We start from the raw sequence: 26,918 nt of genomic DNA, 5'->3' as shown, positions 1-26,918 counted from the left end.
GGACAGGCACCATCCTGATGAACTTCCAGCAGGCAAATACCTTCTGCTCTCATACAATAACATCATTCAGAGACAGTAACTCACATGACTTGTTTCGAAGTGACAAATAAAGGAGTGACACTGCAGTCACCTGGCAGCTGGCCACAAACTTGCTCCACTGAAAGGAATTTATTCAAAATAGAGTCGCCAACAAATTCTTACATATTTTAACTTGGCAGAAGAAAACCTGGCTCAACACCACCCCATTCCAAGTTTCCTGGAGTTCCAGGTTAACATACATATGTGTGTGTGCTCTGGCTAAATGTCACCTGGGAAAAATAAGAGAGCAGTGTGTGTATAAATTCTGTGTGCTGCTCTAGCCAGCAGGACTGTCCCCACTGCTGGTACCACCCCACCCCACCAACCATCACACCCTGCAGCAAGAACATGCTGTTGGTTGAAGGCAGCAATTAATGCTCTGGAAATGTTTGCCTTAGAAACAATCCACTGATGTGTATTTAAGAGACACATAAGGTGCCTAGAATGTGGGACTGAAAGTGCTTTAATGAATAACCAAAACCACCTCTCAAATATGAGGCAACTTGAGACATGTCTGAAGCCAGACTCAAGTCAATACAGCATTTTGGATGCTGTATGTACAGATATATCATCCACACACACATGCTGCCCTTCAGCAAAGCTCCCCTTCACCCTACAGGGTGCATTTTATATATGTGCATTGGTATTTCTGCTAGTTCCACACTGTATTAAGGATAATTAAAGTATCCATCCAATGCTGCCTTGCTTCAGCTTTTCCTGCAGTGAGATAAAGCTGTTGTACCTTTATCTTTGTCTGCACCTCTGATACAGAGAACTTCAACTTGAGACAAGCTCATTGTGGCAAATGAACAAAGCATTTCAATTTATTTAGCTCTCATGGTCCCTCAGCTGCTTCAGTTATTGACAGAATACTGCTACAAATCCTGTATTTGCAATAGAAGGAGTGGTAGGATGGCAATCTATACATAGAAATGAAAGAGGTGCTGTGACTGGTACTGAAGTCTTCCACTGTAAAGCTGGAATGTGCATGAGACAAATCAGCTTCAAACAAGGGCTGTAAATGGTGACAAACCAGAGAAGAAGCTGCATTTTGAGTTTTTCTCACTTGTTTCACCAACTTCATCTGCATCATCAAACAAGGGACTCAGAAAACCAAACCAGTGCAAAACTAAATTTCTACTATATCAAAAATTCATCACTTTGTCAGGAAAAACATCACCTGCTGTTGTTCACTTTTCCTGACAGTTTTTTTTTGATTTTTGGCAAAGTGTGAGTGGCTGAGCTGAGGACAACTCCTTACAGAGAATCACCAAACCATGAAGCTTGGAAAATACCTCCAATATCACCAAGTCCAATCTTTGCCTGAACACCACCTCATCACCCAAACCAGAGCACAAATACCAGATGTTTCTTGACCACCTCCAGGGATGGGGACTCCATCAGCTCCCTGGGCAGCCCATTTCAATGCTTGGCAACCCCTTCAGCAAAGAAATTCTCCCCGAAATGAAGATCTGCTGCCCAGCATCATGTGAAGCTCCTACTTGGAGGGTTTTGGTGCTAACTTCTTACCTGCAAATGAAGACAGAGATCTCTGCTTATGCACAGTCTGCTACTCCAGGCATTGGTGTCAACTCTGCTGACAAGGGCAGTTGCTAGAAGGAAAAAATAGAAATATTGTTACACATTAGTAAAACAGCCTTCGTGAGAATGAAATCCTATTCCCCCTCCTTCCTTTAATGCTTTGGAAAAACACACTGTTCACCTGGCATCTATGGATCTCTAACACACAAGCTGCATTTCATTTTTGAAAAGTTAGTTCAAAAGAAATGCAGAATGCTGCTCTTAATTTGCTGCTTCTTATACCTGGTGTGACATGTTCCTGCTATAAATAACTAAGTGTGGTAAACAACGTTTCAACAGCTTCCCAGAACATTAGGAAAAAAACCCCAAACAAATCCTAAGCACTGTATTAGGTAGTCACGAGCATCTAGCACTGCTCAATTGTAAATATAGGAGATTGTGAAATAATCTGCTTTCCCAATTTTCTTTTTAAGGAAAATAATCCTCAAACTGGAGCTGTTCCAGATGTAGAACCCTCCAAGTGCTCTCGAGCTGCACACCCTGACTGCCTGCAGCAGTGAATCACGAGCAATGCATGCATAAATAGCCAAACAAACTGGGCAAAAGGTAACAAACCCCAAACTGCTGATTAAGACTAATAATCAGCTTGGGAGGGATGCTTACTACAACAATGTTTAGCAGCATCATTGTGACAGACGGACAGACATTGCCTAATGCTGTGGCACAGCCAAGGAGAACATGTGAGAAGTGGTTATTTTTAAACCTTCCTGACCAAAGATTTTCTGAATAATATTTTAAAGGAACGTATCTTTTATGTGTAACTCTACACGGGCACTTTATAGAGTGCAGCGTGGAAGAATAGATCTAAATCAGAAAAACTTCCCACTGGTATTTCAGCATCTCGTCTGCCACTGTTGTCAGACACTGAATTTTGTCCAGACAAAATGCCTGTCTCCTAGTATCTGTCACATGGAAAGATCTAAGAAGTCCCAACTCCAGCACAGAAATGTCATAAGAGTTCAGAAAACAACAAAAACCTCTTAAAGATCCAGATATAAGGCATGTCTGTAAAATACTGGACCATGCACATGATGCACCAAAGCCCTATAGGAATAATTGCTTCTCTCACCACAGCCCAAAACTTCACAATGGGACATTTAGGAGCTCCTAAAATCTCAGGCACATATCAAATCATTTTCACCACGACTGACTGGATATGCAGTTTTCACTCACAAACCAATATTAATGAATTCCTGAGTTGTCAGAATACATTTTTGTGATGTTTTGTGCTTTCCACTCTGGACCCACTAACATATACAAACAGTTCACATGAGCCTTTTACTTTAGCTCTGAAATGAACAGAATAGTTTCTGGTGAGTTTATGCCTCTCAGCTGAGAAGCTGTAATTTAACAAAAGGAAGATATGCTTGATAAAGCTCCTTAATGTATTTGATTGCAGTTCCATTATAGAACATTTCTTTAAGTTCTCTACTCAGGTTTATTCACCACATAATCCTCATTAGGGTCAAACAGCCATAGAAAATGCACAACGCTTATCTAACCCACCCCATCAGGTTAAACCACCAGTGCTTGAGCCCCAGTTACTTATCAATCCCCATTTACACATGTTAGATTAGGAAAATAAATCTGGTTTTAGGATACAGATGGTGAATTAGTTAATCCAGAGGCACAGATGCTTGAATTTTGCTGGGGGAGGGAGAGATAGAGAGGAGAGAAATAGTCATCTCACCCCAAACTATGAAAGCTCAGCTCTGAGATACCAAAAGTTGCCTTAATCTACTGCAAACTGATCAACTGCCAATACACGAGTAGCAAACATTTCAATTACTGTTGGTTGTTAATTACTCCAGGACACTTCCCACAGCAGCCAAAGCCAGTGGATTCTGAAGCTGAGAAAGGACTGGCTGTGCTGCTGACCCAGCACAGGGAGCAACACTTCCACTCCAACAGAGCTGCATTATCTGCAGCTCTGCTGAAGCCCTAAAGCTCTTCCCAGACCACTCTGCAAACTGAGTGGGAAGCAGTGAGGATAAGAGCCACATTCTGTCCTTAGGGACCCCTATTAAATCAGATTCCCAACATCAGCCACTTCCTCTTTGTTCTCCTCAAGCCATATGGCTTCCTGAGAAAATCTGTCCAAACAATAAATCCATTAATCAAGCCACTGCTGGAGGAAAAGGCGCTTTTTTTCCCCCTTCCCTTCATCAATCCAGACATTTTAATGGAGATGTTTTATGTATTTTATTTTATGAAAGTCCCAAGGAAAATACCGAAGTGGTCTTTGTTCTCACACTGCAGCCTTGTAGACCAGACCCCCAGCTCCAGTATGTACTTGTAGAAGGAGATCCTCACAAGTTAAAAGGCAAAGAGATATACAGAATAGAGAGAAATCAGCCAAACCAGCAAGAAAGGAGTCCAGCCTAGCTGAATCTTAGCAGGGATACAGCATAAATTGCTGCCTAGGTTCCCTGGCATATGGTCTCAAAAAAACAAAAATAACCAAACTTACAAAGAAAAAGTAATTAACAGAAGTAGGTAAAATAAGAGAAGAATTAAAGGTCTATTCCTACAAGGCTCTGAGGAGACGCACACATGCAAATACCACAAGTACCTCAAAGGAAGAGCTTCTTTTATAAGAGATGCCACAAAAAAGGATTTCCCCAGAGGCCAGGTTTCTTTGCAAGGTGAACCAAGATGACCAACCTGCTACACAACCCATCTGTTTTGGCAAACTGGTAAAATCATGCTGGTGACAATGTGCATCTCTGATCACAAGGAAATACACACTGCACATGCAGGGAGCTCACTGGTAGGGAGGAAACAGAGAGAGGAGCAAGACTTCCAGCTCTTGTAGGTGGGAAACTCCCTTTCCTGCAGGTGGAAAGACCTCACACTCCTCTGAAAGAAGGGAGAAGAAAATTAAACCCAAACCTAACCAGGCTCATTCTTTCACCAAACTAAACATACACTGAGGGACTGTTCCAGGTTCAGCTCTGCTGTTCAAAAAGAACATTTACAAACTGTTGAGCAGACACTGAAAAAAATCCCCATGGTCAAACACCCCCTCTCTTCCTTCTTCATCAGATGGCTTAAAGAGCATCTGAGGCTGAGAATTCAAGAGCACAGAAAAGATCACAGAAAGAAGGAAGAGCTGATTTCCTTCGCTTGCAACAGCTTTTTTGCAACATCTCAGATGTCAGCCTGAGACACATGAGAGGTCTGCGTTATCCCTGTCTATCCCAAGCAAGGGTTTGCATCCCACCTGGGAGCCTGCCCAGCAAAGCAAGGGCTTTCTTAGTGGTGAGGGCAGAAGGGAGAACCCAGACACAGTCCATCAGCTGAGTATCTGATGGCATTACCAACAAAAGCTAACTGAATGAGGTCAATGTGTTGTTGGTCACCACTTTGGAGAGTATGAAAATGCAAAATGCCTGGTTTGTGGTCTGTTCCCACTGAGGCCTTTTCCAAAACCTCTTTGGCTAAACTTTTTATTAGTCCATAGTCTGCAGTGCAGGAGGAGGATTGGAAGAACAAGGAATTACTTTCCAACTCAGGTGGTCTCTTTCAGCCACACATTTCTAAAGCAACTGTGACCCTTCCACTCACATGGAAGGAAAACAAGATTGGCATGGTAACAAATGCTTTTACCTTAAATCATGTTTTATTTTCTTCACAGGTGGTCTACAGCTTACTGTATGATCAAAACTGTGCCTCAATCCATGTGAACCAAAGCAACCTTCTGTTTAAATGAAGTTCAGGAAACACAAGGCAGTTTATGACACTGACAAAGACCTTACAGAGAAAGAGCATTAAAAAAGGTGTGAGGTTAACTTTTCAAAACTCAGAGTGGTTTGGGGGTGGGGGTGGGGGTGGTTGTGTTGTTTTTTAAATACAGGAAAGCAACATTCTTGATTAAAAGCAGGAAATCTTTGAAATTACATCCCTGTCTTTGTTGAAGTTAAGTAACAATTAGCCACAAAGGAAAAAAAAATATGGAAAGAACAGCTTAGAAAGTTTGAGTCACTATCTCCAAGGAGACACATCTGTAATTTTAACAAGGTCAGAACATTTCAGTCAGTTCTTTTGGGTAATGGAAGATACAGGATGTTAGCTTCTGTTCCTACCAAGGCAATGACAACTCTGAAAGACTGCAGATATCACTTGGAAACTACACCACTAGAATTATTTGCCTCAAGGCCACAACTTAGTAAGATACACCATCACATCCAAAGTACAGATGGATCTGTGAATGCCTTGAGGTAGTGATGAAAGGTATGTTTGTTTTGGACTGAGTGGTGAGGAGGATCAGGTGCTGCCAGCTAGGGAAGCCTTTTACCACATCTGGGGCAGATGGTCCCAATTATCTTCTCATCACTGTTAATCAGAAGTCATCCTTCAGCAGCTATATAATAACCTGTGTAAAAATAGACCTGGGATTGGTGTTTGGCTTCTAGCAAGAGGAGAGCTTGCCTCTCACAAGTCAGTCAGTGCAGGCAGCATCTCCTCATTGACAAACCTGTGGCACAAAGGTCTGCAGGGGTGAGATGGAGTCTTCCCATCAGGTGTGAAAATGGAATACAGGAAATGCTGACAAGAAGATTTAGAGGCACACCAGTGGGAAGGAGAAGGCAGTTCTCCCTCCTGCCAGATCACTGTTCTGCCCTTTCTGACCCTATTGATAAACAGCATGTGCTCCCAAATTGACAGGGTCTGGATCACCCTGCTTTGGCTACTGCTCTTACCTGTGGGGACAAAACCAAACCAAACTGGGAGCAAGACACATTATTAGGAGAATATAAGGAGCATCAAGCTGTTCACATCTTCCCCGACTGCAGTCACTTGCTCATGTCCTCACACGACTACAGAAGTCATAGCAAGAGCCAAAAAGTTTATTTCTCCTTTCCCTGAACAACACACCACCTCAAATAGAATTGACATTGGACTTGTCCAGCCCAGACTTCACCACTAAGTCCCATACCCTGTGTTAGCAGGAGCAACACCATTTACCTCCCAGAAAAGAAGGTGATTCTTCATGACTACTATTAAGCTCTTCTCAGGAGGAAAAAGAACTGCTTATCTTCAAATTCCACTCTGAACTACTCCTTATTTGCTCCCAACATTACCCTAGCTCTTTAAGCTCTACCACGGTGTTGAAAAGCAAGTGCTACAAAAAAACATGTTGACACATAAACCAAGAAGAGTGAAATTAAAATCATAAAGCTACTTGATGTAAAAGAAAAGTCTTGACTGAGATCTCCAGGACTCTGCCTGTCATTTGTCTCCTTGCAAGTATGTGAAGGGCATTTGCTTTCCAGGAACAAGAGGCTTGAATTCACTTAATACATTTCTAAGCCCTTAGAGTTCCAATCGTTGAGGAAAGAGACAGAAGAAGAAAAACACTTGAAGTGATTTATTTTCTTTCTGTTTGAACGACCCAGCTAAGAGAGCCTCGACATACAGGCTCAGAGGACATCATCACATCAAGCAGAATACTCACAGGTAGAGCACCATGCTTTCTCCTTCTCCAAGCTAACACTGAAAATTCTCAGAAAAGCATGAATGAGAAAGCATATTGAAAGAAAAAGAGCAAGAGACTGAGTAATAAAGTCAAGCAGCACTGAGCAGAAACCAGGATTAGGCCTGTGTGTTCACATATCCACTGACCTGTCTGGGTTGGAGGTTAGCTCCTGTTGTTAATCCTAGTGGTTAGAGCCACAGGAAGGCACTTTGAAGCAACAATTCAAGTTAAAACATGTCTGTCATTAAGCATGCACGTCTCTGAGAAAGTACAGTTGGCCAAGTCATCCAGGTATTTAGGCAACACAGAAGGGGTAGCACATAAAAATAGAAGTACAATGACGTTGCATTCGCTTTCATTTCTTTCCTTGAAGATAAGTCTACTTGACAGCGACTGAAAAAAATAATGGAGTAAGATTCTGATTTATTTCCATTAGTGTAGTTAAAATCATGGAGAACTAATGAAAAATAAAACCAAATCTCCCTTCCCAGAGAAGCTGTGGCTGCCCCATCCCTGGAAGTGCTCAAGGCCAGGCTGGATGAGCAGCCTGGGATAGTGGAAGGTGTCTCTGCCCATGGCAGGGGGTTGGAACTGGATGACCTCTGAAGTTCTGTCCAACCCAAGCCATTGAAAGCTTTATGATTCCTTTATCACTGATCAGGTGTCCCTGCCAGCAGAAAGACTGCACTGGTGGCAAAGCAGTGGTTCACCATGAAGCCAGAATCCAACAGAACCTCCAGTTCTCTCTCAGTGGATATCACAATTCTTGATGAAACAATGCTCCACTTTCTAGGCACTGCCAGACAATCTCCATTTCCACATCGTATCAATTTATATTCAGTTCTTGAGAGCCTGTTCTATTTTTGAAAATAATGAAAGATTGCTGCTATCTTTGCAAGTAAAAGCCCTTCTTTTCTGCTTGCCTGGGTTGTTTACACAGCATCCCTTTGTGTGGTGATTTAGCCTGGTTTTGTAGGAGCACTGAGGTACATTAGTTTGCAGAGCCCACATCAGGAACATAAAACAATTAAGATATCAGGATTAAACAGTCACTGCCGATTATTTGCAATTTCAAATTGGTTCAGTCTAGGATTAACCCATGCCAGCAAAAATATCCAGTGTCAAGTCAGTTTTGTCTGTAACATAAGCAGAACATTTGCCATCACTCTGCATTTCCAAATAACCCTTTCCACACATGAAAGTTCTCACCCAAACCAGTGATTTTCCAGAGGGTTTAAAGGTTAACTTCAATTACCCTTCCCTTGGCAAGGAGTCATAAACCACTGTTAATAACCCCCTGATTCCAGACCTCTTAGACTTGCACAGGACAAAGCAAAGCACTTAAGACTGCTCTCAGCAGCAGGAAAACCTGGCAGGAGACAGAGAAGTCCAGCCCCTGTTCCAAAGGCAAGAATAAAACAGCAAGTTTGTTAAGCAATAATTCCTTTCAGATAACCTGTGTCTGCAAATAGCTTCCATCTAGCGAACTTCCAGTGTCTTTAACTGAAAGCACACACTGGCTAATGAGAGGTAAAACGCTGAAGTGTGCAGCTGTTACGTGTTTCATGGCTGTAAAAACCAGTCACAGATGGCACCTGCAGAGAGCAAAGCCAGTCCTGAAAGCTTGCAGATTTCCAGCTTCCCCCACAAGCTTTTGTCCTTGGGGATGATGAGTATCCTCCATCAGTCCTTCATCCAACATCCCTGTCCTGTGCCATCGCATTCCCCTCCCTGGCTGTGTGAGGAAATGGTGTTATTTGGATTATAATACGCCATTTCTTAGTAACCAACCAAAGGAATAAATGTCTTACAGCAGCTACTGCTACTACATAACCACAGATTTCTTTTGGAGCTTTAATCTGTCACTTCATTATGTAGCCAAGAGATGCCAAACTTCCTTTTTCTTCCCTTGCAATTACCCGTGAGCCAATGGAAGACAGAGAGCTGATTTTTGCTGGATTTACAGCACTCTGTCCAAGGAAATTTAATCAATCCTCTGTGCAGCAAATTCCAAGTACACTTGGACCTCACACAGGTGCAAGTGTAAGGCAAATATGAGAGAGACAAGAGTTTATTTCTCTATTGCAATCCACAACCTCCTTCACAAACAGCAGGAAGTAAAGCCACAGCATTTGTCTCTATTAAGATTTTAACTCAGGAGAAACCCTGCAGAAAGTGATCACAGCACAACAGTTTTAGAACTAATTATAATCTCCAGTTGGACACTTAGTGGTAGTTAATTAGCACCTGGGAGATACAAGGGCCAGCTAAACATCATCTACCAGGAAATGCAATTTATGCCATTAAAGTCTTTGAAATTTATTTATTTGATAGTATAAAGGTAAATAGCAAGTTCCTGGTTCACCTACTACCAAACTTAATTTGTGTCACTGGCAACACAAGTCAACATTTTAAAGGCCACTAATGATCAAGAAGAAAGCAGCCTTTTACTATGGAAGATTACATTATGTTTACAATTAATGACAACATGTCTGGGATCTAGCTCCTAATTCACAACAGGAGAATGACTGTCTTCAAATCACCTAGGACAATAACATCTTAACTCTCTTACGGAAAAACAAACAGAACAAAACAAAAAAACCCCAAAAACCCAACCCAAACAAAAAACCCCACAGGGCTAAATTTAAACATCTGAACTCAGAAATACAGAAAAATCAGACATGTTCAGTAACTGAGTACAGCAAGCATCAGGCTCATCTCAGAAAGGCAAAAAGAAAGAAAGAAAAAAAAAAGACAAATCAAGATATTCTGCCTGCAGTGCATGGGGAAGAAAACAACCCTGAAGATATTTCTGTGAAGCTAAACAAAACCTAAATGCATGCAGATCACATAAATTTCAGCAGAAGTTTAGGGTGGGTCAGAAGTTTCTACATCTTTATAAGTACAACATCACTGAGAAAAAAATAAACCTGAATTTGCAGATTATTAGCTCACTGCTTCTGCTCTCCTCTGAGGGGTTCTGCAGTTCAGCTTATGACACAGGCTGCTGCTGTCACTATTAAATCCACCTCCTCACATCTCAAACCACTGTGGTCACTAAATGTAAATAATTAATTTTAATGTCAACATTAAAACCAAGTTTTCTTATACAAACATGACCCCTACCAGTCAGTACTTGAATTCTCTGAATAAGGTACATTTTTGGGGCTGAGATGCAAGGTATGGGATGGGAGACAGGGAAAAGCTACTTTTATAGATGACTGCTCAAGTCTACTAGGTAAAATAAAAAAAGGAAAGTAACCACAAAAAGGTCTGTCACACAAAGATAATGGGTTGGTTAAAAACTATGTTGTATAGCAAAGTGAAAATAAATGTAATAAAGCCTAGTGGCATCCCTGCCCGTGGCAGGGAGTTTGGAACAAGATGATCTTTAAGGTCCCTTCCAACCCAAACCAGTCTGTGATTCTACAATAACCAGACTCTCCTGGCACTGGAACAGTAGAAAGGGGAAGAGAAAACCTTCATATCCCCAAAGCTTTTTCTTTACAAGATCTTCAAATCAGGAAATCCTTTCTATTTGAAATTGTCCTAACTGCCTAACCAAGTCCTCTCATTAACCCAGCGTCAGGCCAAGGCAGAAGTCAGCACTTTTATTCAAAGACCTTTCCTTACACTGAGCAACCAGCTACTTTTTTTTTTTTTTGGTTGGTTGGTTTTGGTAGGGGACCAGACTCACTACCTAAAATTAAGTGCTTGACAAAAGCCAGAGGAAATGAAAAGCTTTTCCTCAGAGCTCAAAAGCAGGATTGAGATCCTGCTGCCATCAGCAGAACAAACAGGAAAAGAATCCAGATAGAGAAAAGCAGCAATAAAGCCAATCATGTCTGTTACACTGCTTTCAGACTTCTCTGGCAGCATCTCTCTTGATTCAGCACTGGCCACCAAGGCCCCCAAATTCCCTTGGAGAAGGTCCCATGCACTGTAAAAAGGTGTGGGAGGTCCAAACTTCTGCAGTTCAAAGCTGAAGAGCTGTGAACACACAAGACCAACACTAAGATGTACTGACACCTTGCAGAGTACTGCTCAGTCAAGGGAAAGCTGAAGCCAAGTGGTCAAAAAATAGGCTGTCCTGGTCTGCTGATACAAAATAAATCTGGTTCTTTTGATGACTTTGCCATTTTTTACCTGTTTTTATCAAAGCTCTTATTTGAATTATATCTAGACACAATTTTATAAATTCCCCTCCTCCCCCAAACTTAGCTGTTTGCAAAATTGCAAACATTTCTCACAAGGCATTACAAACCTAATTCACAGTATCATAGAATGGCCTGGGTTGGAAGGTATCTTAAAGCTCATCCAGTTCTAAGCCCCTGCCATGGCAGGGTCACCTTCCACTGCCCCAGGCTGCTCAGAGCCCCATCCAGCCTGGCCTTGGACACTGCCAGGGATCCAGGGGCAGCCACAGCTTCTCTGGGCACCCTGTGCCAGGGCCTCAGCACCCTCTCAGGGAACAATTTCTTTCTAAATTTTAATCTTAACCTGCTCTCAGTCAGTGTGAAGCCATTGCCCTTGTCCTGTCACTCCAGGCCCTTGTCAAGAGTCTCTCTCCATCTCTCCTGCAGGTTCCCTTCAGGCACTGCAAGGCCACAGTGAGCTCACCCCAAAGCCTCTCTTCTGCAGGTGAACAATCCCAATTCCCTCAGCCTTTCCTCCCAGCAGAGCTGCTCCATGCCTGGGATGCCCTTGGTGTCCCTGCTGTGGCTCCAGCAGCTCCGTGGCCTTGCTGGGTTGGGATTTGGAGACATTTTTAGTTAACACGGACTCAGATCCCATACAAATTGCACCAATTCTGATGAACTCCCACACTTTTGATTTCCAGAATTTCAATGAAAACCAAGAAACAACTATTTAAAGCCTTAGTTAGGATAGCTTCATCCCCGAGGGCAAATGCAATCCACCTACCCAGAAAACTTTCAAACCAGTCAGTGGCAAAGTGTAAACATTTTCCCAAACTAACACTGACAATCAATGAAACAGCTTTGAAACTGCAAATGTAACAGATAAAAGAGGCTGAAGAGGGTGTTTTGACCTTCTTTGAAAATGACAAAGACTAACAACGTTAAAAGGCTTTTGGGGGATAAGAGATGCACATCAAATGCATGTTTCTTGTTTCTATAAAATGCCTAATCCCAACTCATTTAAAAATACTCTCTTGCTCCCACATGCACACAGCAGTGAGCACACAGTGACACCAGAGCTCTGAGACACAGAAACAACCAAACTGAGCACAGGAGCTGCACAGTGACCCAACCTCACCACAAACCTGCCTCTCTGAACACTGTTGAAGGAAAACGTCTATTTTTCCCCTTTATGTTTCATACCACTTAATGAAAGGTTCTGAAGATACCCAGAGGAAACTGATGAAACCACCTGAACAAAAAGCTCAGCTCTTGGAAGTACTTATCCCATGACAGGATAGCTGGGAGCTGAACAAGAAAATCCACACAAAGCTTTTTGTATTTACTCAAGACATAGACAGAAATTGCATTTGCCTGGTTCCTTCATCCCTTTGCTAATTGCCACAAGGACACAGGACAATTCCACCTCCAAAGAAAGCAGCACAAAGCAGTAATTACCCCAAAGAGCATCAATGATGCCCTCAAGCAGGCAAATATTTCCTTATGGAAATGCCACATAAGCACCTAAAATTCCACCGGGCAGAAACACAGATATCTCCAGAAGGTCTGCATTTGTTTTATTTCTTTTCCTTCTATTGTGTGCTTTCTGGTTTGCACCATCGAGTGCAATCTGTGCAGCTTACTGTTTAAATTAATGCTCTGTGAATAACCACAAAGCACACTCAGTTATTAATATTAATCCCTAAGTATTATGTTAAGAACACACCAACTCAGTTGGCTCAGCATGGTTATGCATTAAAACTATCAAAAGCTTTAACAGACGTTTACATAGTTTCTAAGATTAACCAAATATTGAGTGAAAAGATCACTTTTTATGGTGAGAAAATGGGCCACATCTCAATGCATTAATGGCATCTGAATTTTTAGAGTTAAAAGTGACATTCAAGTATTTTTACTAGACACCTCTGTATATAATCACTGGACAACATCTGATTTCAGGCAATCTCTTCAGCTGGAAAGAAGAGACATCTCTAGCAATGAAAATTTTGTTCAGCTTCATAAAAAGGTATCAACCTATAGCTCCCTTTATAATATAACACACCAGTTGCACACAATATTAAATTCAGCTGCAGTGACTGAGAATTCTCTTTGCTGACAGAAGCACAAAAAAAAAATTCAATTTTCACCTGATTGACTACAGCTAAATAATTCTATACTGCAGAATGAAAGGTGGTTTTCTGCCCCAGCACCAACTCCACGTGTTGAGACTTCTCTGTATTTCCAACACACGAGTTTAACAGAAACTACTGCTAATTAGATAATTTCTGGAGTTCTATAAACACAGCAATCTTTTACAAACCAGCTATGAGGACATAATTTTGATTTGCCATGTGGATGCTCTATGCTGAAAAAAAGCCAAGTGGGGCAGAAGTACTTCTAAGTTGTGATGAAAAAGATGTATTTTGCTCCCAAAATCTAACAGTTTAGGTTAGTACTAGTTTCCTTTGCCAAATTTCCTTCAGGGACACTGTTGTTCCTTGTTCTTTGTGTTAGTCCAGGTCTGTGAGGCACCAAGGAAAAGAAGAGGTCTAGAAGCCAGGTAGTTTTGAAAGAATTCTGTAATTTGAAATAATGCATATGATTATCACAGGGAAGCTAACAATTCTGGCAAAAGGATTACAAAAATGTGGTTGGCAAAGCATTCCATCTGATTTTTAAAACATTCACAGAAGGCCTTCAGAAATAAGGGGAAAAGCCAACATGAAAGAAAGCAATGCAAGACTTTCACCCCTGTGCTGCACAGGGATCAAACGTGACTGAGCTCACTGCTTATCTCAGCCTCTTATCAGCATTTTCAGGAGCAAGTCTTCCCTGACCAAAAGCTACAGCCTGCTAGAGCTGATAGAAAAAGCTAACAGCTGACCCACAGCTTTCACAGCACTGCACACACACCAATAAATCCCAAGCACTGCCACACCACAAAGCAAACCCTGAACAGATCTGACAGCACGTGGAGAACGTGCTGCTCCAGGAATGAACACCTCTGAGCAGAAACTCTGCTCTTCAGGCATTCACCAGGAAAATGGGAGAGCCACTAATGGCCAGAGCAGGAGTTCAGCAGCACAAAAAAGCATTCCACAACCTGGAACAAGGTTTCAGCTGATGGAGAGAGGCTTTTGAAATGCAGTTCTGCAGCACAGCAGCCCAGCAGTGCCATCCTCCCCAGCACTGGAGGCACTGATGCTCGTGGTACTGTCTCCACAGAAGGCGAGAGCAGAGTGAAACATGACTTTGTTTCAGAAGATAAATGAAAGTTTAATTAGCCCAGATCTTCAGAAGAGGGAGCTGAATTTTTTAAAGCCATGTCCAACAGTGATGAGGATTAGGAGTAACAAGAGTTATCTATATTTGATGTGTAGCAGAGAAAAAAAAAAATATCAAACTCCACCGACATTAATACAACCAGACACTCTCATTGTTCATTTCCTCAGTTACATTTTAGAAAGGACATTCTTTTTATTTTTATTTGACAATAAGAATTGTATTTCTCTACTATTTATTCCAGTCATTTTTGTCCTTCTTGCCCTTGAGATTGATTTGATGTAGAAAAACACATATTTTGCATAGGACATAATATCCCATATGAGAACAACTACTAGATTTTATTAAAAGCGACCTGGCATCACCATGAAATTATTTCTCTGCTACATAAAGTATTTTTAAGATGGAAATAAGGTAGGACAAAAACATTGGTTCAGTCACCTCCAAAAGAACTTGTTGTAATAAAAAAAAGATTATGCAAGTAAGGCATTTCACCAAGTTACCATATTCACAGTTAAAAAAACCCCACTTTATAAGGCAAACCCCATATTCTTTACATTGCATTCTTGGAAACACAATTAAAAAAAAAACAAAAACAAACAAACAAGTTTTTAGAGTGAAGTCTCCAAAGGCACCGAAGCTGCAGAGTTAATATCTCAATATGCTGTTCTGTAATTCTTAATAAATAAGTTTTTGAAATGCATTAAAATCAGAATCAGCATTTTCTTGACAGTTTGCCATTAACAGACAATTATTTCATTTCTGCCAGTGTAGCAAGCTGGTAGCAATCCAACTTCAAACTTAGTCCATTTCAAGCTTGTTTCCTACCCAACATTAGGTGAAATTGCTTTACATTACTTGACTAATGCAATAAAGGCAAGACTACTGTCACTTGACTATATGAGTACCTCATACATTGGATATTATTGCATAGCTGAAACAAAAATACAATTTAAATGCACTCACACAATATTTAATATTGCAGCACCCTATGTCCTAGAAAAGCCCTTGCCCACAGCAAGGGAAAATCCCATTTTATATGAGGAAAAGAACAGACTAAGCAATGACTTGACACCACTGCTAAGCTCTAAGAATGTTGCACCTTAAAATCAAAGTAGGACACAATATCTCAAACAGCTGTTTAGACTCCAAAAGGAATTATCATTTGGGGCACAGAGGCTGATTCTGTGATTCACTCAGCTGTGCTACAGCACAAGGCTATGACATGCTGCTGGCTTTTTCCATCTTCAAACTATGATTCTGGGGAAACATGTATATTCTGAGTTCTAATGAGGTTATTATTTAATGCCACTAAAAGCCACTTGACCAGGACTGAGTGTGTGCTAGATAATGGATCAGAACACTCTTTACAGTAATTCAATTACAACATAACTCCTTGAGCCTTCTAAAAATAAGGAGTATAATGGAAGGATTGTGACTATTGGTGAGCAAACTGCGTCCAAGAATGACATGAACTAGAATCTCAGCTCTAAGATTCTGGCTAGGGAGAAGGTTCTCCTTAAAGGAATTAACAACTGACTAACAGCACCAAAACCTAGATTTTATTATTTATTTGTTTGTAAGTGATTATTTTTTATGTCTATTATCCACAGGTATTACATGAAAGTGGAAAAGAGTTCAGCATTTCCCTGTTTCTTAAGTTGTCTACCTGCATCTTGGCTTTCTACCTGCACTGAATTGAGCCTAAATAACAAAATCCCTGGTAAAGATAATCTGTTTTGCTCAAACTGCATTAAACAGCATGGACAGAAGACCATTTTCAATGAGGAGAACATAACTGCCACTTGTGAAAAGAATGAAGCCTCACAGGTTTTTGAGCTAGTCAGTTATGACACACTTCCATCACACAAAGCTTGCATGCAATAATAGTCATCTTTTCCATTGATATTGATTTTTTTTCTTTAAATCTGTAACCTGTGTAAGTGAAGCCAAGCAATTATAGGAGAACTGAGCACCAAGCACGAAACAAGCAGCTGAATAATTGCCCAGCTGGGCACACAGCTATCCTGTTTGTTCCTTCAAATAACACCCATGACACAGGAAGGGAAGCTGTGCTGAGGTTTCATTCCAGTTTTCCTATTTCTCCATTTAAATTCACGTGCAAGATCAGAAACACCAGCACAACAAAAGGATTTCTGCATGTTAAAGCACCTCAAGTAACATTTTAAAGATTAGAATCTCCATTGGATTACTTGGTGTTCCTGAATTTAGCTGCAGGTAGCCTGGGAATATTTTCCCTAAGCAAAGGTTTACCTTGCACATGTACCTTTTTAAAACTTGCCTTCAGCCTTTAGACTTACTGATTGCTGGAACAGAGAACAAAAGCCATTGCCAAATTATCATGATGGCAACACCTTTCAAACAGAAGGCAAATTTCTTAATACAAACAAATAAGATTTCTTGGCTTTGCAGGTAGCATCACAATTATTTAATTATGCTAATTTCTGGCTGTTTCTCTTGCAACCCTGTATGTGTGTTGTAAGAAAAAATCCGTGTCTCTTTTTCTACCAGCTCCTGGTTCATATTGGCAAATTCCAATCGAATTCCAGCCATCCCAGCAGCAAAGAGTTGCCCACATTTTTGAATGAACCTGGAACCTTCTACCTGAAGACAGGCAAGGCAATTTTATTTTAAAAGCAGTCCTATTTACCTACCAGAAAAAGTTTCTATACACTTTCAAACTGCCTTACTACTGCACAAAATAACTGAGAGCAGCTCTCTCCTGCCATGTTTCTGTTCAAACACATCCAGGACAGCCAGCTGTGCTCACAGAACACAGCACCCGTGTGGAGGAAGGTCACCTGTCCTCACTGACAGCTGAAGATTTTAAGGCCCAGAGAAGAGGATTTGAAGTTTAGTGTGCCTGTTGAAAGCTGAACTGGCATCAGTGTTTCTGGTGAAGCTCCATGCAGGATTGGCACCCAAACATATGGAGTTAATAGCCCACAAAGACACCACTACACTACTTTTACACTACTTTCTACACCAAGAAAAAAGTGAAAACAATTCTGGTTACAAATCTCTAACATAATGCTGCTTCCCCTTACATTCATACACTGTTACTGTGGCATGTTCTTGCACATTAGAGTGAGTGGCACAAGTCACAGAAATACAGAACCACCAATCCAAAAAGAGCACTTGCTTTCAAACAGCAGTTGCAGTGACTGTAATGCTTCCCAAGCAGCTCTAAGTGGAACACTGATAAAAGTTATGCCTAAATCATTAGGAAGAGTTTCACTTCAAGAACAGAGAAGTTACCTTCCCACACTTACTGAACCACCAAAGGACTGCAGTTTCTGCTCTCAACTCCACGACACAGTGGTACATTCTCTACAGCCTCCACAACCTTCTCAACAATTCCATTCCACTCAGAGGCAGGGAGAGCCATCAGCTCCTCCAGGGCTTTTCCCCTGCCTCCCTCCCAGGCCTGGCAGCTCTGTTCTGCTGGCAAGGGCAGCACCAAAGCTTGGAAAATGTTCATGATGAGGTGGTGCAGCTAAGCCCCAGGGTCACTCCAGAGTGTGGGTCGGTGATGTCTTTAGATGCAAGTTGTTGCTGCAGATGATGCATGCACAGCAAGGGAGGACAGCTGCACCACTGCACAGGCAGCTAATTAAATAAACTGGGCTTGCTTCAGCACCTGCAGAACTACACCAGCAATGCAGAAACCATCCCCACCAGAAACTAGCATCTTATACATTATGCACATGGCAATTCCACAATTAGGTAACATGGCACAAGCTCTGAACACTTAGATTTCTGATCTGTGAGCAGCTGAAGTTAAGCATCTCTCAGAAAATAAATGGATGATGTAATTACAGTTATAATTGCTCAGTCTCCACAAAATATGTGGTGCTAATATCCTGATATGACTCTCAGTTCTGGAAGGTTTAGTGTAAGTGAGCAATTTTAGGCTCCCCAAAGCCAGGCAGAAGCTAAAGTTGACAAGCGAGAGTACTAAACTTCCAGTTTCCATGGAAATGGAATTTGGATCAGTACAAACAGGGATTTCAGAATTTAAAACCCAACACTCTCCATCTCATACTCCACTCCAACATTCATTTTCCTGGCTAATAAGGGGTCAAGAGAGGCACAGATGCCACATAACATTAGTGACCCAGTAACTCACCCTGCCTCGTGGCTCCCCATTTTCATTTAGAGGTTGCCAGCCCCTTCCAAACCAGGCACCAGAGCCATCAATTCAGCAGCAGCCAGCCAGACACATTTATAAACACGCCAGTATCCCAAAACTGTGCATCTGGGAGGACAGACGAGCTCCCAGTTACGTGATGCTAATACACATGAAATAACTGCTTTACAGCTCAGCCACCCCAGAACAGCAAATTTGTGCCACACAGCCACAATCACTAACAAAATTCTCATTTTTATTGTTGATGTGACCCAATGGAAATGCAGGGCAACAGAACTGTGAGATTTTCCAACTGTAAATCTTCAGGAAAGAGCCAAAAAAAGTGCATTTCATCACCACTAATGCAATGCTTCTGCAGCAGACGCTGCCCAGTGCTGCAAGGGAGAACTCCAACTTGTTGATTCCAACTTCAAGGGTGCTCACTGGCAGCTAAAACAATTTGCCAATGGTTTTCATGGCTCCTGTTCCTTCTGTTTGGCAAGAGGAGAGGAAGAGTAATTTTCTGGAAGTATTTACATTGATTTTGCAGCTGATGACAACACTCCATCTGCTCTCAGACACTTTGGTGCCTCTGCCAACTTCTTCCCTAATGTGTCGCTTTCTCCAAGCTTTGCCAAGGCTTCTCTGCTTCCTGCTCTTTGCTCTTCCACCAGGTTTGAAGGGACATTCCAGCCTGAGGTATGAGCATCTAAGCCATGCCCTAACCCACAGATCAGCAAATAAATTTCAAATGACTCCCCCTCTTAAGACCACCACCTCCTGAAGCCTGAGGATGTGGCTGACAACATCAACAGAGATGGCAAAATCCCTGAAATAAGAGCTTTGAGGCCAATTAGAAGCAGCAGAATCTAAAAAGAACCAAAATGAACTCATTCTTCTCAGAAAAGCCCCCAAATCTCATGGAAATCAAGGTTTTACTTAGCATTTAAACATGCAACCAAGTAAAGCAAGATCCTCTCTACAGCAAATAATTGTCTGCCCCACTGAAATACAAGATTTCAGATTTTTATTCAGCAAGTGCAATTCTACCCACAAAACTTATGGTGTAAATCAAAGAGAAGGAAGGAATCCGTTTGCACCTGTTTGCCTGACACCTTTCACAGACAGCTAAACATTAAAAGAAGCAGCAAAAAAAAAAAAAAAGCCTGATTTTTTTTTTTAATTTAGGGCATTTATCAAGGCAGAAGCATACACAAATAACTTGACTGCTGTCTCCAACTTTCATGCAATGATCACACTGCCTTGATGCCATGCCTTATCATTCAAGATAAAGTAGTCCTACAAAATGTAATAGCTCATCTTACAGCATCATATAAGTGAAAAATAGCCCCCCAAAAGTCACATACAACATTCTTTTTAAGATGAATCCACCACAGAAGAATGGATTGCAAGGACAGAGATTCCTGAAAAGTGACTATGACTCCCAGCAGCTCACAGAGGAACTGTAAGTATTTAAACCCCAAGAACTGAGATAAAGAGCTCCAGCCTGATCACCTATTTAATCTGAAAATAGGAAAGTATATTAGTGTGAAAACTGTGTCCCTAAGAAATAATGCCACCAGGGTGAATAAATGCTTTAATCCCTTTTGTATCAGTACATATTTATTATTAGGCCCTGTCTAGAGATAGCCAGGATGTGTGGTGTGCAGTTTGGATTTGATATCTGAAGGTTTCTTCTAGCACAACACCTGTCTCAAATTATCTATCCTATTTGCTGACAACCAGAGAAAGGATTATTGTGTTTACAGGCAAATTCCTTCTTCCAACAATTTGCCTTTTTCTTCTCATTTCACTGACCACCTAAACAGAAGAAAAAAGCAAATCACAGCACGTGAAAAACAAGCGTCAGCCTCATTCCACTGCTGCAGTTTGTCTTTGTTACTCTGAAAACCCAGGACCACGGCAATAAGCCCAGAAAAAAAACTCAATGGATTTGAAATAAGCCTTTCTCTCTTCCAGAACCCCTACAATATGTAAGCAACCTCCTGCTTCAAGTTACAGGCTCGGAGAGAAACTGAAAGCTGAAAAAATTTGGAAATTACCAACCTCTTTGCATTTAGGCACTGGACTCAGGTTTGCCTTTGTAGCAAATAAAAGACCAATTCAGCACTACATCAAATACAGCAGCTTGTTTTGGCAACCTCATTTTTAGGAGATCAGATTTAGCTACTCAGCTTTAATACTCTTGGTTTTGAATTAACCATCTGTTCTGTAACATTGAGACAGAGCTGGTAAAGTACAGTGTCAATCTCAGGGGTCTTGAGGCTAGAACACACACATATATAAATAAAAGTATATATATGCACCCACAACAGGCAAAAAGAGTCCATCAAAATAATAAACTTTCCCCAAAAGGAAGTTGTGTTGTTGATTTTTCTACCTACTCTGTGGTTTCATTTTACCCAACTGCCAAGAGGAACTTGGACCAACCCAACATATATTTTAATTGATTAACACAACTCTGAAAGGCTTTGAAAAAAAAAAAAAAAACAACCAAACTTGCATTTACAACAGCTGGAGGTCAAAGATCTTTATTCATTTAAGAAGATTGCAGAAAATAAACATGCTTTTTTACTGTAAATTGTCACCGCAAATGAAATACAAAATTCTCATATGAAAATTCAGTTTGAAAAAGCTCCATAGGCAATGATAAGTACTTTTAAAGTGCAGTTGCTGTGAAAGTATGGAAGCATCTTTTTCCCCTTTCAAAAGGAGAGATGCAAGCACACAGTGGCTCTGCTATTTAAAGTCCCATCAAAAGGGACTTACAGGATTTATAAGTGCTGCTCAACCAGCAAACTTTTAACAAACACTTTAATCAACTGATCCCTTTAAGAGAATCACATCATCAAAAAGCCATTTATTTCGGCAGGCTCCCAACACAAATGGCTGAAAGTTAGCCAAAGGGTGCTACAGAAACATGTAACAAGCTCAGAATTCCCAAATCTTCAAACACTATCTTAAAACCCCCAAACTTTCCAGTGATCCCAGTGCATTTCCACACAGTATCACAATGCTATAGTGTGCACTGCAGGAGGCTCTCCAAGATCCAGCATGTCCTGCTTCCACACGTGGTCAGTAATAAGGGCTTACTGGTCCCAGACTGCCACTTGAGTGACCTCCAGGACCTGCTGACAGAGCTGCTACAACTGCTTTTACAACAGCTTTACAACAGCTCTGGCCACGCGCCTGCACCTTGGTGTAAGGCTGGCAGCACAGGGCTTATTTCAGCTCCAGAGAACTGCAGCTCCACAGCCCAACACGCAGTTAGCCCTTCTATTCCCATCTATCTTTCCCAAGAAAATGTTAAAATCCAGTCCAATTGACGTGCTACTCCTGCACACACCCCCCTGTGCTCCCTGCACACCAGCTTTCCGTGGCACAGATGATTGTGACTGCAGAGGTGTTTAGCAGTGGCTCAGTTCCAGCTCTGCCCACCTCAACTGGCATTGGGCCACTGGCTGCAGAATCAGTGCAATAGGTGCTTATTCAGAGCCCTGGGCTCAAATTCCAACAGATCATCACTTTCCACTCCGTTGTAATCATCGTTTTTCAGAAAAGAAACTACAGAGCTAAACCATGAGCTTCCAAGACAAGCCAGCAAGTAGTTAAGTCTTACATTTCACCAAAACCAGGAAGGAAGAGATACCAAAAAAATTCTGAAGAAACCACCTGAGATTCCATAGTGACTCCAAATTTCTACCTAAACTTGATTTAAAAAATAGAAGTTATCATTAGGGTAGATAACTATCGATGCACATGACTAAACAATCAGCAGATGATGCCAGAATACACCACTATCCTGAGATTTCCCTTTTAACTTCCCCTGATGCACAGTCTAAGTCCTATTAAATTAGGACCTTTATTAAACTATTAATTGACTATTAAACTTTTAATTTTTTTTTTAACGAAGAAAGTCAACATTTTGCAATTCGGATGCCTTTCTGTAAGTAACTAAACACATGCTGTGATGTTCAGGTATTTGCCAAAATTTCTAAGAACTCATGCTGTAGCTGGTGGCTGGTTTTGCCCAGGTGACCACTTCATGAGTTTCCTTTGTGTTCTGACTCCTGCAAAGTTTGATTCACCTCTATTCCATCTACCACTGCCTCACTCCAGGATTACTTCGCCTAGAAGTAAAATAGTGAAGAATTAACTTTCCCCTTTTTGATAGCATGTTCTAGCATTGCTTTACAAGAAAAAAATCACTTTACTGAAAGGAAAAAAATCAAATTTCCATGAAAAAGGTACCAAGCAACCTACTCAGCATCAACTATATAAAAATTATGTGCCAGTACTTGAACCAAAGGGGAACCCTTTCGCTCAACAAACAAAGTGACAGCAGAATGGTTTGATCAAGGATTTAATTTCAAGAAAAAATTCTGGTGATGCAGCACCTAGTGAAGCACAGGGTATTAATCAGTTATTCCCCTTCAACTTCATTAAAACCTCTTCTTCTGCTCCCACTTCAAAGCTTGATTTGTCCTGTTGGCTCCAGAGTGGGATGGTGCTCCAAGTCTCAGAGTGATCAGCAGTGAGTGACAGGCTCCTCTGAGACACAAGTCTAAATACAAAAAGGAACACTCTCTCTTACTATTCCTTCCACAAAGCAGGCTGCTGTGTGAACCAGCAGTCCTGAAATCCTGGATTCATTACCAGGCATGTATTTTTCCCATATCACCTTACTCAAGCATGTACATAGATATACCTATAGAAAAATCTCCATTTTTAACTCATTATAGCTCTCACTACGTAAATGCATATGTTGTATTCTGTTAGAAGTACCTTGAATAAAAGATTTTTTTTTTCCTTCTCTTCTTTTTCATCTCTAATATTTGCTATGTTTATAGCTTTTTCTCCAACTCAATAATTCACGGGTAATTTCAATATATTATACATATGTGACACGCTTCCCTAAAGCACAGTTTGCTTGTCTGCTGCATTCAAGTACAGAATCATTAGGTTCCATGTAAATTCCAGCTACTGGAAAGCTGAGAACTTATCCTAGAATTCAGAGGAAGGTCATCAGAACTTGCCCTATTCCACCTTTTTAAACAAAGACTCTGCAGCAGCCAGAAAAAGAGATGCAAAGAAAATCCTACATGTTCTGCATTTATCCAGTAGAAGTGCTGTAAAGATAAGCAAAAAAAAAGAGGTTTTTCAAAAAATTACTCACAAGCAAGGATTTATTTACCCCTCTGGCTTCACTGCTGGCAGTATTAGCAAGGCAATCCCATTACAGCTGATGGTGGCTGTGTGGCACAAACACCTCTTAAAGAAAATAAACAAAAAGACAGAATCCTTCAGGCAGAAGGAGCTGCTGGAGCCCAGGCTCCTGCTCAAAGCAAGGCCAGTGCTCCACTCAGGCCAGCTTGCTTCCACCAGCTGGTCTTGAAAACTGACTCAAAGGGTGAAGATGCTTGCTTAGAAAATTAAAGCCTCTGTTTCTTTACATATGGCCATTAATAATGACACAGATCAGAGACCTCCCACTAGCCCTAAGCCAGTGACAAATCTGAAATTGCTTTCTTTAAATACTTTCACAGTTAATGAGGTTCAGAGCCACTGAATTACTCCAGCTTCCTGAAGCATTCCAAGAGTTTTTATTAAAGTGCAAGAAGCATCCTCTGTTATTGATGCTTAATACATTCTGAAGCAAGCAGGGCTCTCAAGTGAGTACATCAACAGAGGCAGAGCTGGAGTCTCAGCTCTGAGGACAACCAGTGTTGGCTCAAAGAAAGCAAATGGCTTTCTCACAGCCTGGGACAAGTGTTTTAGGTGGAATAAATCAACTTGAATTTCATATGAATAACCTGTGCAGGTAAGTTTGCAAACTAGGTTTCAATATGAAGTGTCACAATTGCTTTGCTGTCCCCTCCATCCAAGGCACAGCACAAATAAATCAGTTCCCACAGACCAAACCAAACAAGCAAACACATAAAAGCAAACTTACCTAAGTGATTTGTGTCACAATCTTTGTTTGGGGACGATGGCTCAAATTGACTTGCACCCAGTCACTCCTTACCTCGCTCTCTACACACATTTCCAATGCTTCAGATGAGCTTCAGCATTTATTGACTGAGTGTAAGAACATCTCACATGAAGACCAACCCATTAATTCCTACATATAGCATATTTTTAATAGCATAAGCTGACAAAGCAACATTTTTATGGGCTGACATAAATCCATACTTTAAGCTTCTTTCTCCTTTTCAAATAAAACCCACATCTGGTAAACGTTAATGGGAAAAAAAAAAAAAGAAAAAAACAAACCTCAAATTTCCATAAGAAGAGGCAAATGTAGACACAAATCACCAATTCTCACATAGCCAAGCTCTGCCTCAGGTTCACACATTGTCAAATTGGTGACAATGAGCAAATAAGCACCAGCAGAGCAAACAATATTGCTACAAATTTCAGGACATGCTTGGCCTTTGCTTTAATGAAATTAAGTCACCTGAACAAAGCACAGAAAGAACATCTCTCAGCTCATCCACAGGTCTCAGGTGAACAGAAGATGGACACCATCTGCACCTCAAGAGTGCTAAGAAGCACAAGGTAACCAGTCAGACACCCTGATGATGGGTTCAGCATAGCAAAACAGAACCTCCAGTTCTTTTTTTATGGAACTGATCAATGGTAAAGAATTTCTCAAAGGATACTCTCATCAATTCACTACTATATGGATTTAAAAAAAAAAAAACAAAGCAGTAAAAAATAGTAAACTAATACTGCTGATTCTTTACTTTGTGATCTCTTTTGAAGGTCTGCATTAATTCTCAACATCAGGAATAAATCCACTGCAGGAAATCATATGACAAAACCACATTTTTTGGAAAAGGACTATGAAAATGACCCAAGTCAAACTACTCAAGATTTGCCTTGGCTTTAATGTCCTACTTGAATGTCAAGTGTAGTAGAGAGGACTCATGCTGGAGCATTATAGTTATTTCCCTTTTTCTAGTTCCACAAGCACAGGACTGACTTCATTAAAAGATTGCAGGAGTCAGGAAGACAGAGAAAACACAAAACAGCAAGATGAAAACAGCTGGGTACGCAGCAAGGTTATTTTGAACTTCCATCAGGCTTATAAACACACAAACCCTCAGAAAGCTATGCATGCTCAAACAGCACTGGAATCAGTCACTATTTTGCAGGAAAACAAAAAAAAATTGCAAGAAAAGATGTAAGAATAGCCAGTAGGTTATCTGCCACACAAGTTCATCAAGAACTTGCTCCAGAGCTGCACTTATTACAGGGACATGATCCTGGCAATGCCAACATTCTTGCCCACTCAGGATGGCACATGCAGTTGCCAGCTGCTGGGTTAAGATCTAATTAGCCATCTAAGAGCCATACCTTTTATTTCTTCAGGGAAAAAAGCCACTGATAGGTAGTGGCTGGATATCCAAAGGAAGTTCACCCTGTAATTTTGTACTGAGGTTTGGACCATGAATGAAGTGACTCAGATGGCTCCCCCTTGTTAAAATCAATATTAAATATTGATTTAATATTATATAAAATAATATTAATATTATATAAAATATTAATATATTTTATTAAATATTAACTTTAATATTAAGTTTAAATATTAATTTTAATATTTTTAAATGAAAATCAAACCAGAGAGATTCTCATCTGCCTTGTACTTGAAATCCCAGCAATGAAGAGGCTCAACATTACAGCCACACATTGTGACATCACCCCAAGAGATGTAAATATTCTTTTTTCATTAGGTCCTTGAACACTGCCAGGGATGGAGCATCCACATCTGGGCAACCTCTTCCAGTGCCTCACCACCCTCACAGGAAAGAATTTCTTCCTGATATCCAATCTAAACCTCCTCTCTGTTAGCTTGAAGCCATTCCCTCTTTTTCAGTCTCTTTTAATTTTGTACTCCATTACTGAACTGTCTTCCCCCTACCACATGCTTTATGTCCCTGTCAGCAAGAAAAAGAAGGGTATTCTTAAAAATGCTGTATACATTGAATGCTATTCTCATTCATACTGGTCAAGCTGAAGATAATGGAGGTCTTTTGAAATAAAATACAGATTGTCCAGAGATCATTGTGGACTATTAAAGTAAACCATGGTCAGGAAGCATACAGATTTCCAATTATTTAGGCTTCTGCATATACACTTACAATGACAAGCATGAAGGGCACTG

At 40.9% G+C, this 26,918-nt stretch overlaps 2 protein-coding genes across 4 annotated transcripts in view; one reads left to right on the top strand and one right to left on the bottom strand.

Moving 5' to 3' along the window:
* DNAI7 (dynein axonemal intermediate chain 7) overlaps window positions 1–26,918 on the top strand; it is a 352,760-nt gene that overhangs the window by 21,568 nt on the left and 304,274 nt on the right. The window lies entirely within an intron of this gene.
* Window positions 1–26,918, bottom strand: part of RASSF8 (Ras association domain family member 8) — a 78,803-nt gene that overhangs the window by 42,822 nt on the left and 9,063 nt on the right. For all 3 annotated transcript variants that reach the window (XM_085049064.1, XM_085049063.1, XM_085049065.1), the window contains exon 2: window positions 1,609–1,691. The gene's annotated coding sequence lies outside the window, so the exon portion shown is untranslated. The remainder of the gene's footprint in view (window positions 1–1,608; window positions 1,692–26,918) is intronic.

This window comes from Lichenostomus cassidix, chromosome 1Aa, assembly GCF_008360975.1.
Source record: "Lichenostomus cassidix isolate B80296 chromosome 1Aa, HeHo_3.0, whole genome shotgun sequence".
Taxonomy (NCBI): Eukaryota; Metazoa; Chordata; class Aves; order Passeriformes; family Meliphagidae; genus Lichenostomus; species Lichenostomus cassidix.
Note: the sequence above shows the minus strand (reverse complement) of the source record. Positions and strands in the feature narration are given on the sequence as shown.